Genomic DNA, 13,818 nt, shown 5'->3' with positions numbered 1-13,818 from the left:
AAGGGCATCCCAGGCTGGAAAGCTCAGGGGACACAGCAATTTAGGTTACACCCTGGGGAATGTCACAGAGGATATACTTGTTTTTTCCAACAACCCAGAGCAGCACAGTTTCAGCATCAGGACAGGCCTAAAAAGACGATGGCAACATAGGTTTTATGCTAAATTAGAAAAATTCACCTTCCATCCTGTCTGCTGAAGGCATTAAGATGGATTCGCATACGGTCCAGGTTCTTCATGACTGGGATGCATCCTGAAATCTCCGTGACCTGCAATGCTTTCTAGGTTTTTCCAACTTTTGTCATTGGTTTACTCCAGATTTCTCAAAGGAAATTAGACCTCTCACAGCCCTACTCCACATGAACATTCAGTTTCACTGGCCCCCTGAGGCCCATAACACTTTTGAACAATGGAAGCTAGCCTTTATCACTGCTCACCTGGGTGCCACACAGACTTTTGTTGTAGAAGCAGACTCCTCCCGTATGGTAAAAGCAGACTCCTCCCTTCTGCTGTACTCTTGCAAAGACAGGGGACTCAGCAGATTTTACATCCATGTGCCTATTTCTCCCAGAAACTCATTCCCACAGAGTAGAACTATGAAATCCTGGACAAAGAACTTCTAGCCATCAAAGCAGCCTTTGAGGAATGGCACCATTACCTCAAGGGGGCCCAAAATCTGGTCCAGGTTTTTTTTACCAACCATAAAAATGTAGAATACCTGCACAAAATTGGCACATTGAATCAGTGAAACATTCTGTGGGTCTTTTTCTTTTTCACGGTTTAACTTTGTTATTTTCTACTTGCCCTGAAATTGGAAATGGCAAAGATGATGCCTTCTTAATGGAAAGGAGAATATTACACCAATCAAAAGCCAGGAACCACCTCATCTATTTAAACCCCATAATTTCCTGAATGCCACCATCTGACAGGATTTATTTTCTTTAATCCATTCTGCCTCGGCTTCAGGAATACCTCCCCATGAGTTAGCTGCAATAAACACATGACACTCAGGGGGAAGTCACATTTTGAAGGGCCATATCTACATTCCCCCGGTTCCTCTGATGTGACGATCCTACAACTTTGCCATGACGTCCTGCTAGCAGGATGTCTGGGGTGCTTCAAAACTCAGTGTTTGGTATCTCATTTTTTCAGATTCCCCTAAATGCATTCTACAATACAGCTGTTTGTTGCTTCCTGTAATGTGAGCACACGTGCCAAGACACCATAAAGTAAACTCTTTGGCCTCCTTCCACCCCTGGAAGCCTAGGTCTTGGTGACTATTGCATTAAATGTTATAGTAGAATTGCCAGAGTCCAGCAGGTTTGCAATGATCCTGACAGTTGTAAACCACCTTACCAAAATGGCCCATTTTTTTCTCTGTGCCTTCCGACCCTCATCCAAAGAAACAATCCAGTTATGGATAACCAATGTTGCCCATCTCCTTGGTCTTCCAAATCACATTATCTCCGAACATGGTCTGCAATTCATCTCTCAGTTCTGGTGGGAGGCACTACAAATTTTGGGGTTCCACACTTGCCTCTCCGCTGCATTCCATCCTTAGAGCACCAGCCAAACAGAGAGAGTAAACCAAATCTATACTGCTACACAAAATACCATTAGGATTCTTGATCTTCACTATTACCCTATGCAGAATTTGCATACAACAGTGCAGATCATGGTTTCACAGACCAAAGCTGTTTCTTTGCAAACTATGGGTTCCATCCACTGGTCCACACAGAGTTACCTGCATCCTCCTCCAACCCAGCAGGATTGGAATGGGTTCAACAAATCCATCAGACTCAGGCGATACTGAGGAACCATCTTGAAAAAGCAAATCTGGATTATAAAAGGCCTGCAGCCTCAGGTCATGAACCAGGTCCCCCTGGGTGATAAGGTGCGGATCTCAGCAGAACCTCATTATATGGGTAGACCATCTCACAAACTGGATCACCTGGGTCCCTATTGAATCAGACAACAGATCAACCCAGTCACCTTTGAGCTCTTCCTGCCTTAGTCCATCCTGATTTCCACATTTCATTGCTAAAACAATACACAGAAAACCCCTTCTCTCATCAAAATCAACCACCTCCCCCACTGGTACATGTGCAAAGTCTTGAACTGTACATTGTCCATGAGCTCCTGAATTCCAAGATTAAATGGGGCAAATTCTGGTACCTGATCCACTGGGAGTGGTATGGACTACTAGAATGTACTTGGGAACTGGCAGAAAACATTCACGCCCCCTGCTCTATAACAGGGTTCAAAAAAGAATTACACAAGGTCATGGAAGATAGATCCATCAAAGGCTATTAGCCAAGATGAAAAGAGATGCAACCCCAAGCTCTGGGTGTCCCTAGACTCTGATTGCCATAAAGTGGGAATTTACAACAGGGAATGGATCACTCAGGGACTGTCTGTTCTGTTCATTCCCCCTGAAGCACCTGGAATTGGCCACTGTCAGAAGACAGGATACTGGGTTAGCTGGACCATTGGTCTGACCCAGTATGGCTGTTCTTATGCTTTACTCAAGGCATTCCACCAAACCGCCCCGAGGAATCTGGTCCAGCATGCCCCAAGAACACCCCTAGGGGAGGAGGAGCTGTTATGATCCCCACAGGTCTTGAATCTGGAGCCAGGCTCCCACTCAGCAGCTCAGTACAAGCCAACTGAATTGGAGAGACCATGAAACCTGAAGTTACTTCAGGGAGTGCTTCACTGGGCCTGACTGGAGGAAATCTGTGAACTCTGATTGGTCAGGACTTCCTATTTAAACCCAAAGAGAGTCACTGGAATTTATCCACACTACTGGGCTCTACCTGGCTGTTACATTGGACCCTGCTTTCTTGTCTGTCTTTCTGACCAATTCCTGGTTCCTGTCTTGTTCCTGATCCTTGTCCCTGGGCTCTGACCCTGTGCTTGATGCTCTGACCCCCAGCTCCTATCCTTGGCTCAAATCCTGATTCTGACCCTTGGCTTGAGACTCTGACTCTGCTTCAATCACTAGACCCACCAGCCTACATTTTGGCCCTGATACTTGTGAATAGCTTGCAGTCTAAATAGAAAGTGGGGCAACGGGAGAGCAGAAAATAAAGGTGAGGGGAATTGCCCAAGGTCACACATCAGGTCAGTGGCAGAGGTGTTCTGAGTCCTAGCCCAGTACCCTATCCACTATGATCCCTGACATGAACTATGTAGCAAAGAGATGCACAGGCAGAAATTCAGTAACATCTGGCACACTTTTCTGGATTTTGTGGTTGCCAGTCAGACTCTCTCACTCACACTTCCCCTCACGGAGAGACCAATGTCCAGACAATGGCTTGGTTTTAATTTTGTATGGTTGGCATTGAGCTGACAGATCTCTGCATGGATTCTTTTCCCAGGAATTAGTGATGTTCTATTTCAAAGTAATATGACAGCTCACAAAATGGAAATCAGCCCTCAGCTCTTTCTATGGCATGGTTAAATCCTCAGTAATCTACTGGCACCGTGCAGAAAGGGGAAAGACTTCAACAGCCCAGGGCATTTCCTGGTTTTCTCTTCTTGTCAACCCTCACAAAAGAGATGAGGGCCTGGTCTCTTTAGGAAGCTAAAGAAAAGTTCACACTGGTGCACTAAGAACCACCCAATATAGAGCAATTCAAGGACTGGAGGAAGTTTATCCTAACCAGTTGCGAGGAGACAACAGGCCTTACAATAGCAGGTAAGTATAACTGGACAGGAGTGTAACTGGATGGGAGCATCTGCCTATCAACCATATTGTGACAGATAGGGCAATTTCCTGCAATATCCTTGGAGGACTTTATTGTATTAAGTTTATGTGTCATTGTGTGCCGGGATTGTATGTAAGCTCTCAGATGTGAGGCTTAGGAGTTCAAAAGACTACAGTGAAAATGTTCCAGACAAGTATGGACTTTTGGGACAACAGGTGTTAAGCGGATTTCCTGGGGAATTCCCAGGGAGTGGTTAGTGTAAAGCAGTGGTTTTCAACTTTTGTACTGGTGACCCCTTTCACATAGCAAGCCTCTGAGTGCGACCCCCCTTATAAATTAAAAGCACTTTTAAATATTTTTAACACCATTATTAATGCAGGAGGCAAGACAGGGTTTGTGGTGGAGGCTGACAGCTCACAACCCCCCATGTAATAACCTCGTGACCCCCTGAGGGGTCCTGACCCCCAGTTTGAGAACCTCTGGTGTAAAGTCCCCAGCTCCAGTTATGGAAAAACCCAGCCTTTTGAAGTTATGCCTTGAGGAAAAGGTGATTGTCGATGACATTAGTCAGAAGGCCAAGCTCAAAGACCCGAGCAGCTAAAAGAAATGGCTGAGTGGCTCAGGCTTTGTTCTGGTACCTGATCTAAAGACCGATATGAACTTGTAACCACCGGGAAAGCACAGCAGGATTTTTTGAAAGACTGACACCTACCTGAATCTGAGATTGGAGTTGGGGGTGATTTTTGGTAAGCGTTTTAGCATGCATGTAGGTTCTTTTATTGTTTTAATATGTTTCCTCTGTGATGCTTTTACCTTCAGAATGAATGTGCTTGCTTATAAAGAGCTTTGTGGTAAATTATAACTGCGGACAATCCACTGGTCATGGCCTGCAGAGAAAAAGGAAAGCACAACCATTGGTCTTCTGATCAGTCTGGCTTGCTGGGGAGATCACAGTGTAAGGCAGGGATCTGTGCAACCTTAAAATTCTTGGTCAGGAGAGATCGAGATGTGGGTCTCTGCCCAAGAAAGAGGATGGCTGGGAGCTGAAAGCTTAAAGAGGGTGTCCCTGGTGGACCATGGAGGGGGAATGGGCCTGCAGCTACCATGAAACTGTGACACAAGCCAGTTCCTGAAACTATTTCCCCGACCCACATGTTCTTTTTTTTATTGGATTTTGGGCTAGAAGAGAAAAAGGACAGAGACACATACATATATTGCTAGGAATATACACACACACACACATATTATACACACATATATTATACACACACACGCACACACATATTATACACACACACACATATACATATTATTTTAAATTACTAGCAATAGAGTGGGTAACAAAACTATAGAGAAACATTTTGGGGGATAAAATAGTCTGTGCACATAACAAACTTATACTCTGGGGATAGAAGTGAGACCAGTTTGCAATTTAACCAGATACAGTAACAACAACAAAAAGATATCTACAGTGGGTGTTTCAATAAAATAAGAGATTACGTTTAGGGTATATACAGTAATTGAGCTGCTTAAATCACACTATTCACTTGATATACTTTCGCTATCTTCAATTACATTTATACAAATGCACCCCCACCCACCCACAGAGTAATGTGTCTGCTGACGCACAGATGATCTTTCCTGAGAAGGTACTGAAGCTGCTAACCCTTATGACATCACCTTCCTTGTCTATTACATCGACATACCTTTTATTGGACCTCTGTTGGTGGAAGTACAAACTTTCAAATTACACCAAGCTCCTCTTCAAGTCTGGGAAAGGAATCAGAGTGTCTGAGCTAAATACAAGTTGAGACCGATGGGTAAAAAGAAAGAGACAGTCACTTGAAGTGAGCAATTGGGGGTTAGATTATCATCATAAAGGGTTTAAAAGTTCAATTAAGAGTAGCAGGCAGTGCGGTGTGTTACAAATTGTTGTAATGAACTATAAAACCAGTGCCTCTGTGAAGTCCGTGGTTTTGGGTGTCCAGCAGAGTTATGAATTAAAGGGTGTGTCTGCAATGAAACACCTGGCTCTGGCCCGCATCAGCTGGCTCAGACTGGGGCTTGTGGCTATAAAATTGCACAAGCCTGGACAGAATCATAGAATATCAGGGTTGGAAGAGACCAATATCAGGAGGTCATCTAGTCCAACCCTGCTCAAAGCAGGATTAACCCCAGCTAAATCATCCCAGCCAGGGCTGTGTCAAGCCAGGTCTTAAAAACCTTTAAGGATGGAGACAGCTACGCTGCAATTGTATATCCCTGCAGCCGAGCCTCATAAACTGTAGTCAGCTGACGTGGGCCTTCTGGGGGTGTTTTATGGCAGCGTAGACATACCCTAAGTGCCTTTTGAAGGTGTTGCGCAGGTTTCCATTGAGGACAAGAATTGTAAGATCAGATACAGAGTGATCCCTTTGTGAAGAGTGTTCGTTCACAGGTAATTTTGTTGTTGTTGTTGTTGTTGTTGCTTTTTATCATTATTCTGTATGAGTTCATTCGAGAGCATAGTGCCTGTGTAGGACCCACAAATCTTGAAAGATGTGTTATGATGGGTACTGATCATTGTAGCCGTGGAGATATGTCTGCTGGGTTTTGCATCTGTTGTTCTGGCAGAGTCTGGGGCTGCTTTGAGTTGGTGTGTGCTGGTCTGTGGGAAACTTGCTTCTGATAATGAGCTTGGTGAGACAGGGGAATTGTTTGAAGGGCAGAAGACCAGGGGAAAGATTTATTTCAGGATGTGGTCCCCATCATATATGGGTCATAACTGTTTGATGATGCTCTGTATGGGTCCTAGTGTGAGGTGGTAGGCAACAACAAACTCAGACTGCACCACACCTTGAAAGGCAAGCCTGGGACCTTAAAATCTGTTTAAATACATGGTTTTTGGTGTCTAATAGAGTTCTGAATTTAACACATTCTAGTGATGGTTTTATGGCCCATTACAACAATTAGTAACACAGCACACTGCCTGCTACCCTTAGTTGCACACTTCAAACCCCTTTATGCATAACGATCTAACTCCCAATCACTCACTTCAAGTGACCACTTCCTTCTGCTTAACAATCTGTTCCAATTTGTATTTAGCTCATACACTTTGCTTCCTTCCCTAGGCCCAAAGAAGAGCTCCGGGTAGCTCGAAAACTTGGCCCTTCCCCCAACTGAAGTTGGGCCAATAAAAAATATTATCTCACCCACCTTCTCTCTTTCATATCCTGGAACCAACACGGCTTCAACACTGCAACTCAATGTAATAGACATTTCTTCAATTATCTTTTGTGGTGGGAGTTGTAAAATACAAGTCAATATACTTCACATTTCTGGTTGTCTCCTTTTCCGTATTTCTCCTTTGTGGGAGAACAGTCAGAAGATCTGAGGCATGCAAGAGTTTTGGCTCCAAAGAAATCAGCTTTAACATTTCCACAAGGCAAATTGTGGCAGTCTCTTCAATTTTCACTTGTCTCCGTTGCTATATGAGCAAAGTTCGAGTGATACATTTGCCTGAGGATTTGTTAACAATGAAGTCATTTCTGTAATGTATGAAATACTCAGAAGATAGAACTGAAAGGAAACTGGTTATGGGTGACCTTTTCATAGCGCGTTGGTGAGTTCAGACTAGATGATGGTCAATTTGGAGCAAAACCAAAGCATATGGTACAAAGAACCAGCATCAGAAGAAAACCTATGAGAGAGGGAAGCAATCTCTTTAAGCTAATTTGCTTCTATGTAACACATTAAAAGTAATCAGTGATGGTGTTTTTTCATTAGAACTGCCAACTACATCATGTTTTCCCACAGATCTCTTGTCAGGAGGGCCAATGTTCACCCTATATTTCAATCACTTTGGTTCATTGCGTCATAAACTTTTTAACACACTGAATTTCAAAATATGCACCAGGATTATACATTGTTGAAATAATAGTCTTATGCTCAGTGAGTTGGGGGGAATAAGGTATTCCCCACCCACAGGACTCTGATTCCTTTTCTGAATACTCAATTTTGCAACCATTTCTCTCTGGGGTCGTGCTATTACACAACAAATGTTTCTCCTAGAGATATGAATAAGATGCCATGTTAGAAAAATGAAAAAACCCTTAATTTACTATTGTTAAAGTTTATGCCTAAGTTGTTCTCAAAAAGCTCTCACCTGTAACTGGGCTGGCACCTCTCCTGTCTTGCCTCAGTTCCTTTGCGCTTTTGACTGTAGTGTTCTGGAAAGCAATGGGGACATTCCCCCCTTGGATGCCTCTGTGTATGACTCTATGTATGACTCATCCTATGGTACATAAAGCATTTGCCCAGAGACACTGAGATAAATATACATTGTGTTTTATTAAAAATCCGACTCAGGTGTTATTCACTCTAGTGTTCTCCTCTGGAGTTGGATTTTTGCTAACCCAGGGATCCCAGTGATACAGCTGGGAAGCAAGACAATAACGTTGGCCTGGATCAGTTGTGCTCATGGCAAATCTCTGCAAAGAGGTCCCCACATTGTCCCATCAAGCAGGCTGGGCTTTGCCACCCTGTGGAACATGGTGTGGAGCGTGCCTTCAATCCCAATGGACCCCAGGAGCTCTGCAGAGGCAATGCCTCCATGGTGGCTCTGGTCCCCAAGCCCCTCCCCCCGACAGCTATGGGGGACAGGGGAGGTCTCCATGCAAAGTTCAGCAAGGATGACCAGATAGCAAGTGTGAAAAATCTGCAGGGGGGTTGCAGGTAATAGGCACCCATATAAGAAAAAGTCCCGAATATCAGGACCCTGCTTATAAAATTGGGTCATCTGGTTGCCGTAAATTCAGCCCCTGGTGGTTTTATTATTTCAGGGAAGTCTCCACAGCATTGGAGAGGGATGATGCACATTCAGCCCCAACCTGCCGAAACGTACCATTGGTCAGCCTCCTTCTCCTTTGGCTTCCACTCCCTTCCTGTGCGGCGCGCTCAGTCACAGAATGCCCTCTGCAAGGTTTGTAGAGTGGGGGAATCATGCTGTGGTGCCAGCTACCATCACTTGCCTTTCCCAGCAGGTGGGGAGATCTGGGTGTGGAGAGCCTGAGCTGCAACCCTGATTGGGGGGAGGGATAGCTCAGTGGTTTGAGCATTAGCCTGCTAAACCCAGGATTGTGAGTTCAATCCTTGAGGGGGGCATTTAGATATCTGGGGCAAAAATTGGGGATTGGTCTTGCTTTGAGCAGGGGGTTGGACAGGATGATCGCCTGAGGTCCCTTCCAACCCTGATATTCTATGATTTGGGGATATGATTCAAGTCTTTGCATAGTAAGTGACTCTAGGCCACCTTGTGATACATGAAGGAAGAAGGCTTCCAGAACCCTGCTGTTGAATTGGATATGCTCTGAATTTGTTTGCCAACCTCAGGTGGAAGGAAACTGGCTATCCTCCCCTTTTCTGTTGGCCTTCACTTGGCTAATCAATGAATGTGGGAGTGGAGTCCAGAATGTGAGGGTCCTTAGGACACTTTCCGAATGACTGGACTTGCTTTCGCTAAACATTCGAGTCAGTGGATACTAATTGGGGCTGTCAGATGGCAAAATTGGGGTCAGTGGGATCATCCCAGGTGAGTTTTTGCCCAGAGATGATAGCAAACTCAAAAAGAATGTCCTACACGTGAGGGAGGAAATGCCACGGGTTCATGATTTGCGGGTTCGTGATCTCATCTGCATAAAGTGACAGCAGATTATTAATTTGTCACATTCTAATTCTTCCTGTACTACTGAGGTGAATGTTTTTGTACTGCAGTGGCGAATGGAACAGGTTATGGGGGTATATTTTATGTGTTCCATCCCCGGGAAAAGGATTAAGAAATTGCTGCCTAGCTTTGTTATTGCTCTTAGGAGTTGCCCACAAGTATGAGTCCAGCTGAAGCTCTGTTTCTCACAACAGCAAAGAGAGAGCCCTAGTCTATCAAATCAAATGCTTTTTCTAATTCAAAACTGAGAACCCATTAGTCTGAGGGAAAGGGATTCCCTTTAGAAATGGAGGTGGTGTACAACAGTCCTTTTAAATTAGAAAAAAGTTCAGATGAGCCTTCCTAAAATACAGCTAAATTGGCCTTCATCTTTAAGGGAGGGAAGAATCTTAACTGTGTGCCAGGCCAGGACTTTCACTACAAAACTGGGATTTTACAGAGCTTAAGAAATAAGAGAAGTAAGGATAAGGCCATGTCTACACTACAGAGTTAAGTTAACTTAAGTTACATCGACAACGATCATAAACCACTGTAATTACATCACTTGTGCATGTTCACACAACACTCCTTGTGTCGGCGGAGAGCGTTCACACTTGATGCTCTAGCTCTGACAGAGAGATCAGTGCACCGTGGGTATCTATCCTATGGTGCAAATCACCACCTTCACCCACGAGGAGTTCTGGGAATGATTGCAGTGCATCATGTGTGTTAGAGGGCTTTCCCTTCACCCTCTCCCCTAGTTCTTGTCACACAGACAGAGAGCAGAAGTCCAAAGTGTAGACAATGCAATGTTTATTGGGGTTAGTTTTTTCATAGATTCATAGATTCATAGATATTTAGGTCAGAAGGGACCATTATGATCATCTAGTCTGACCTCCTGCACAACGCAGGCCACAGAATTTCACCCACCACTCCTACAAAAAAAACCTCACACCTATATCTGTGCTATTGAAGTCCTCAAATTGTAGTTTAAAGACCTCAAGGAGCAGAGAATCCTCCAGCAAGTGACCCGTGCCCCATGCTACAGAGGAAGGCGAAAAACCTCCAGGGCCTCTTCCAATCTGCCCTGGAGGAAAATTCCTTCCCGACCCCAAATATGGCGATCAGCTAAACCCTGAGCATATGGGCAAGATTCATCAGCCAGATACTACAGAAAATTCTTTCCCAGGTAACTTGGATCTTACCCCATCTAAAACCCATCACAGGCCATTGGGCCTATTTACCATGAATATTTAATTACCAAAACCATGTTATCCCATCATACCATCTCCTCCATAAACTTATCGAGTTTAATCTTAAAGCAAGATAGATCTTTTGCCCCCACTACTTCCCTCGGAAGGCTATTCCAAAACTTCACTCCTCTGATGGTTAGAAACCTTCGTCTAATTTCTAATCTAAATTTCCTAGTGGCCAGTTTATATCCATTTGTTCTTGTGTCCACATTGGTACTGAGTTTAAATAATTCCTCTCCCTCTCTGGTATTTATCCCTCTGATATATTTATAGAGAGCAATCATATCTCCCCTCAGCCTTCTTTTAGTTAGGCTAAACAAGCCAAGCTCCCTGAGTCTCCTTTCATAAGACAAGTTTTCCATTCCTCGGATCATCCTAGTAGCCCTTCTCTGTACCTGTTCCAGTTTGAATTCATCCTTCTTAAACATGGGAGACCAGAACTGCACACAGTACTCCAGGTGAGGTCTCACCAGTGCCTTATATAACGGTACTAAAACCTCCTTATCCCTACTGGAAATACCTCTCCTGATGCATCCCAAGACGACATTAGCTTTTTTCACAGCCATATCACATTGGCAGCTCATAGTCATCCTATGATCAACCAATACTCCAAGGTCCTTTTCCTCCTCCGTTACTTCTAGTTGATGCGTCCCTAGCTTATAACTAAAATTCTTGTTATTAATCCCTAAATGCATGACCTTACACTTCTCACTATTAAATTTCATCCTATTCCTATTACTCCAGTTTACAAGGTCATCCAGATCCTCCTATAGGGTATCCCTGTCCTTCTCTAAATTAGCAATACCTCCCAGCTTTGTATCATCTGCAAACTTTAGTAGCACACTCCCACTTTTTGTGCCCAGGTCAGTAATAAAAAGATTAAATAAGATTGGTCCCAAAACCGATCCCTGAGGAACTCCACTGGTAACCTCCCTCCAACTTGACAGTTCACCTTTCAGTAGGACCCGTTGTAGTCTCCCCTTTAACCAATTCCCTATCCACCTTTCAATATTCCTATTGATGCCCATCTTATCCAATTTAACTAATAATTCCCCATGTGGCACCGTATCAAACGCCTTACTAAAATCTAAGTAAATTAGATCCACTGCGTTTCCTTTATCTAAAAAATCTGTTACTTTCTCAAAGAAGGAGATCAGGTTGGTTTGGCACGATCTACCTTTTGTAAAACCATGTTGTATTTTGTCCCATTTACCATTGACTTCAATGTCCTTAACTACCTTCTCCTTCAAAATTTTTTCCAAGACCTTGCATACTACAGATGTCAAACTAACAGGCCTATAATTACTTGGATCACTTTTTTTCCCTTTCTTAAAAATAGGAACTATGTTAGCAATCCTCCAATCATATGGTACAACCCCTGAGTTTACAGATTCATTAAAAATTCTTGCTAATGGGCTTGCAATTTCTTGTGCCAATTCTTTTAATATTCTTGGATGAAGATTATCTGGGCCCCCCGATTTAGTCCCATTAAGCTGTTTGAGTTTCGCTTCTACCTCAGATATGGTGATGTCTACCTCCATATCCTCATTCCCATTTATCATGCTACCATTATCCCTAAGATCCTCTTTAGTCTTATTAAAGACTGAGGCAAAGTATTTGTTTAGATATTGGGCCATGCCTAGATTATCCTTGACCTCCACTCCATCCTCAGTTTTTAGCGGTCCCACTTCTTCTTTCTTTGTTTTCTTCCTATTTATATGACTATAGAACCTTTTACTATTGGTTTTAATTCCCTTTGCAAGGTCCAACTCTACTTGACTTTTAGCCTGTCTCACTTTATCCCTACATATTCTGACCTCAATAAGGTAGCTTGCCTTACTGATCCCTCCCTTCTTCCACTCCCTATATGCTTTCTGCTTTTTCTTAATTACCTCTCTAAGATGCTTGCTCATCCAGCTTGGTCTACAACTCCTGCCTATGAATTTTTTCCCCTTTCTTGGGATGCAGGCTTCCGATAGCTTCTGCAGTTTCCAGCAAGCGTGTCCATAATTCTGATGCTGCAGAGCCTTGTTTCCCAGTGTCCCGTCCCCCGCTCCTCAGGAGGCATAATTATACCTGAAATGCAGGCCCACAGTCCCTCCCCTTACAACTTAGGGTCTTGTTCCATTTTGGGTCTGGGGTCTTCAACCCACCTCTTTGTCCCCCACGGGAGGAGTAAGGATTGAGGTTGTGCTCCAGTCAGGGATGGACATTTCTTTGGTCTTTTAGTATTTTATACCTTCCCACAAAGTCCCTTTGCCCCTCCCGACTGGTTGCTTGACTTTGCCTTGAGATAGAGGTTGAGGCAATCTTAAAGTGTGCTCTGAGTAACACTTTCACGGCTCTAATCTGTTCCCATTGTACTAAAAAATCCAGCTGTCTAGGCAGAAGCAACATCACAGTGTCTTTGTTAGCCTGGGATAGAATTTTGGGTTTGACTTTGTTTACGCATTTTGGTATAAGAGTATCAAAAAGGACAAACAGACCTATATACTAACAATGTGGGTGGATCCTATGATGCAGTTTTCTCTGCCCCATAGTTCCCAGGGCTTCAAACTGTACTTTGCACCATTTTTCAACTGCCCCTGTAAACTTTGCACCTGCCATCTCTGCCTGAAAGCATAGATCCTGAATTGCTCACCAGTCTTGTGATAAACATTATGAACACAACGCAGCCGATGCTGCAGTGTTTCATGAGCTAGGAATTTGTGGTACCTGCCCAGCTGGGTGCCATGGAAACAATTCAAGATTGATGTTGGCATGCATGGAGCAGCTGCACATGGTGGACCATCGCGATTGGTCTCAGGAAACAAGCACCGAGTGGTGGGATTGGATTATGATGCAGGTATGGGATGATGCAAAGTGGCAACAGAACTTTAAAGGGCACAAAACCACCTTCCTTGAACTCTGTACAGAGTTCGCTCTGATCCTGCAGCGCAAGGACACAAAAATGAGAGCTGTGCTAACAGTGGAAAACCATGTGGCAATCGCTGTGTGGAAGCTGGCAACTCCAGATTGCTACTGGTCAGTTGCAAATCAGTTTGGAGTTTGAAAGCCACCATGTGGGTTGCAGTGATGCAAACGTGGAGGGCCATTAATCACCTCCTGCTACGAAGGACTGTGATGCTAGGCAATGTGCAGGAAATAGCGGATGGCTTTGCAGCAATGGGATTCCCTA

Source organism: Eretmochelys imbricata, chromosome 6, assembly GCF_965152235.1.
Source record: "Eretmochelys imbricata isolate rEreImb1 chromosome 6, rEreImb1.hap1, whole genome shotgun sequence".
NCBI classification, from domain to species: domain Eukaryota; kingdom Metazoa; phylum Chordata; order Testudines; family Cheloniidae; genus Eretmochelys; species Eretmochelys imbricata.
This window is presented reverse-complemented; position numbering follows the sequence as displayed.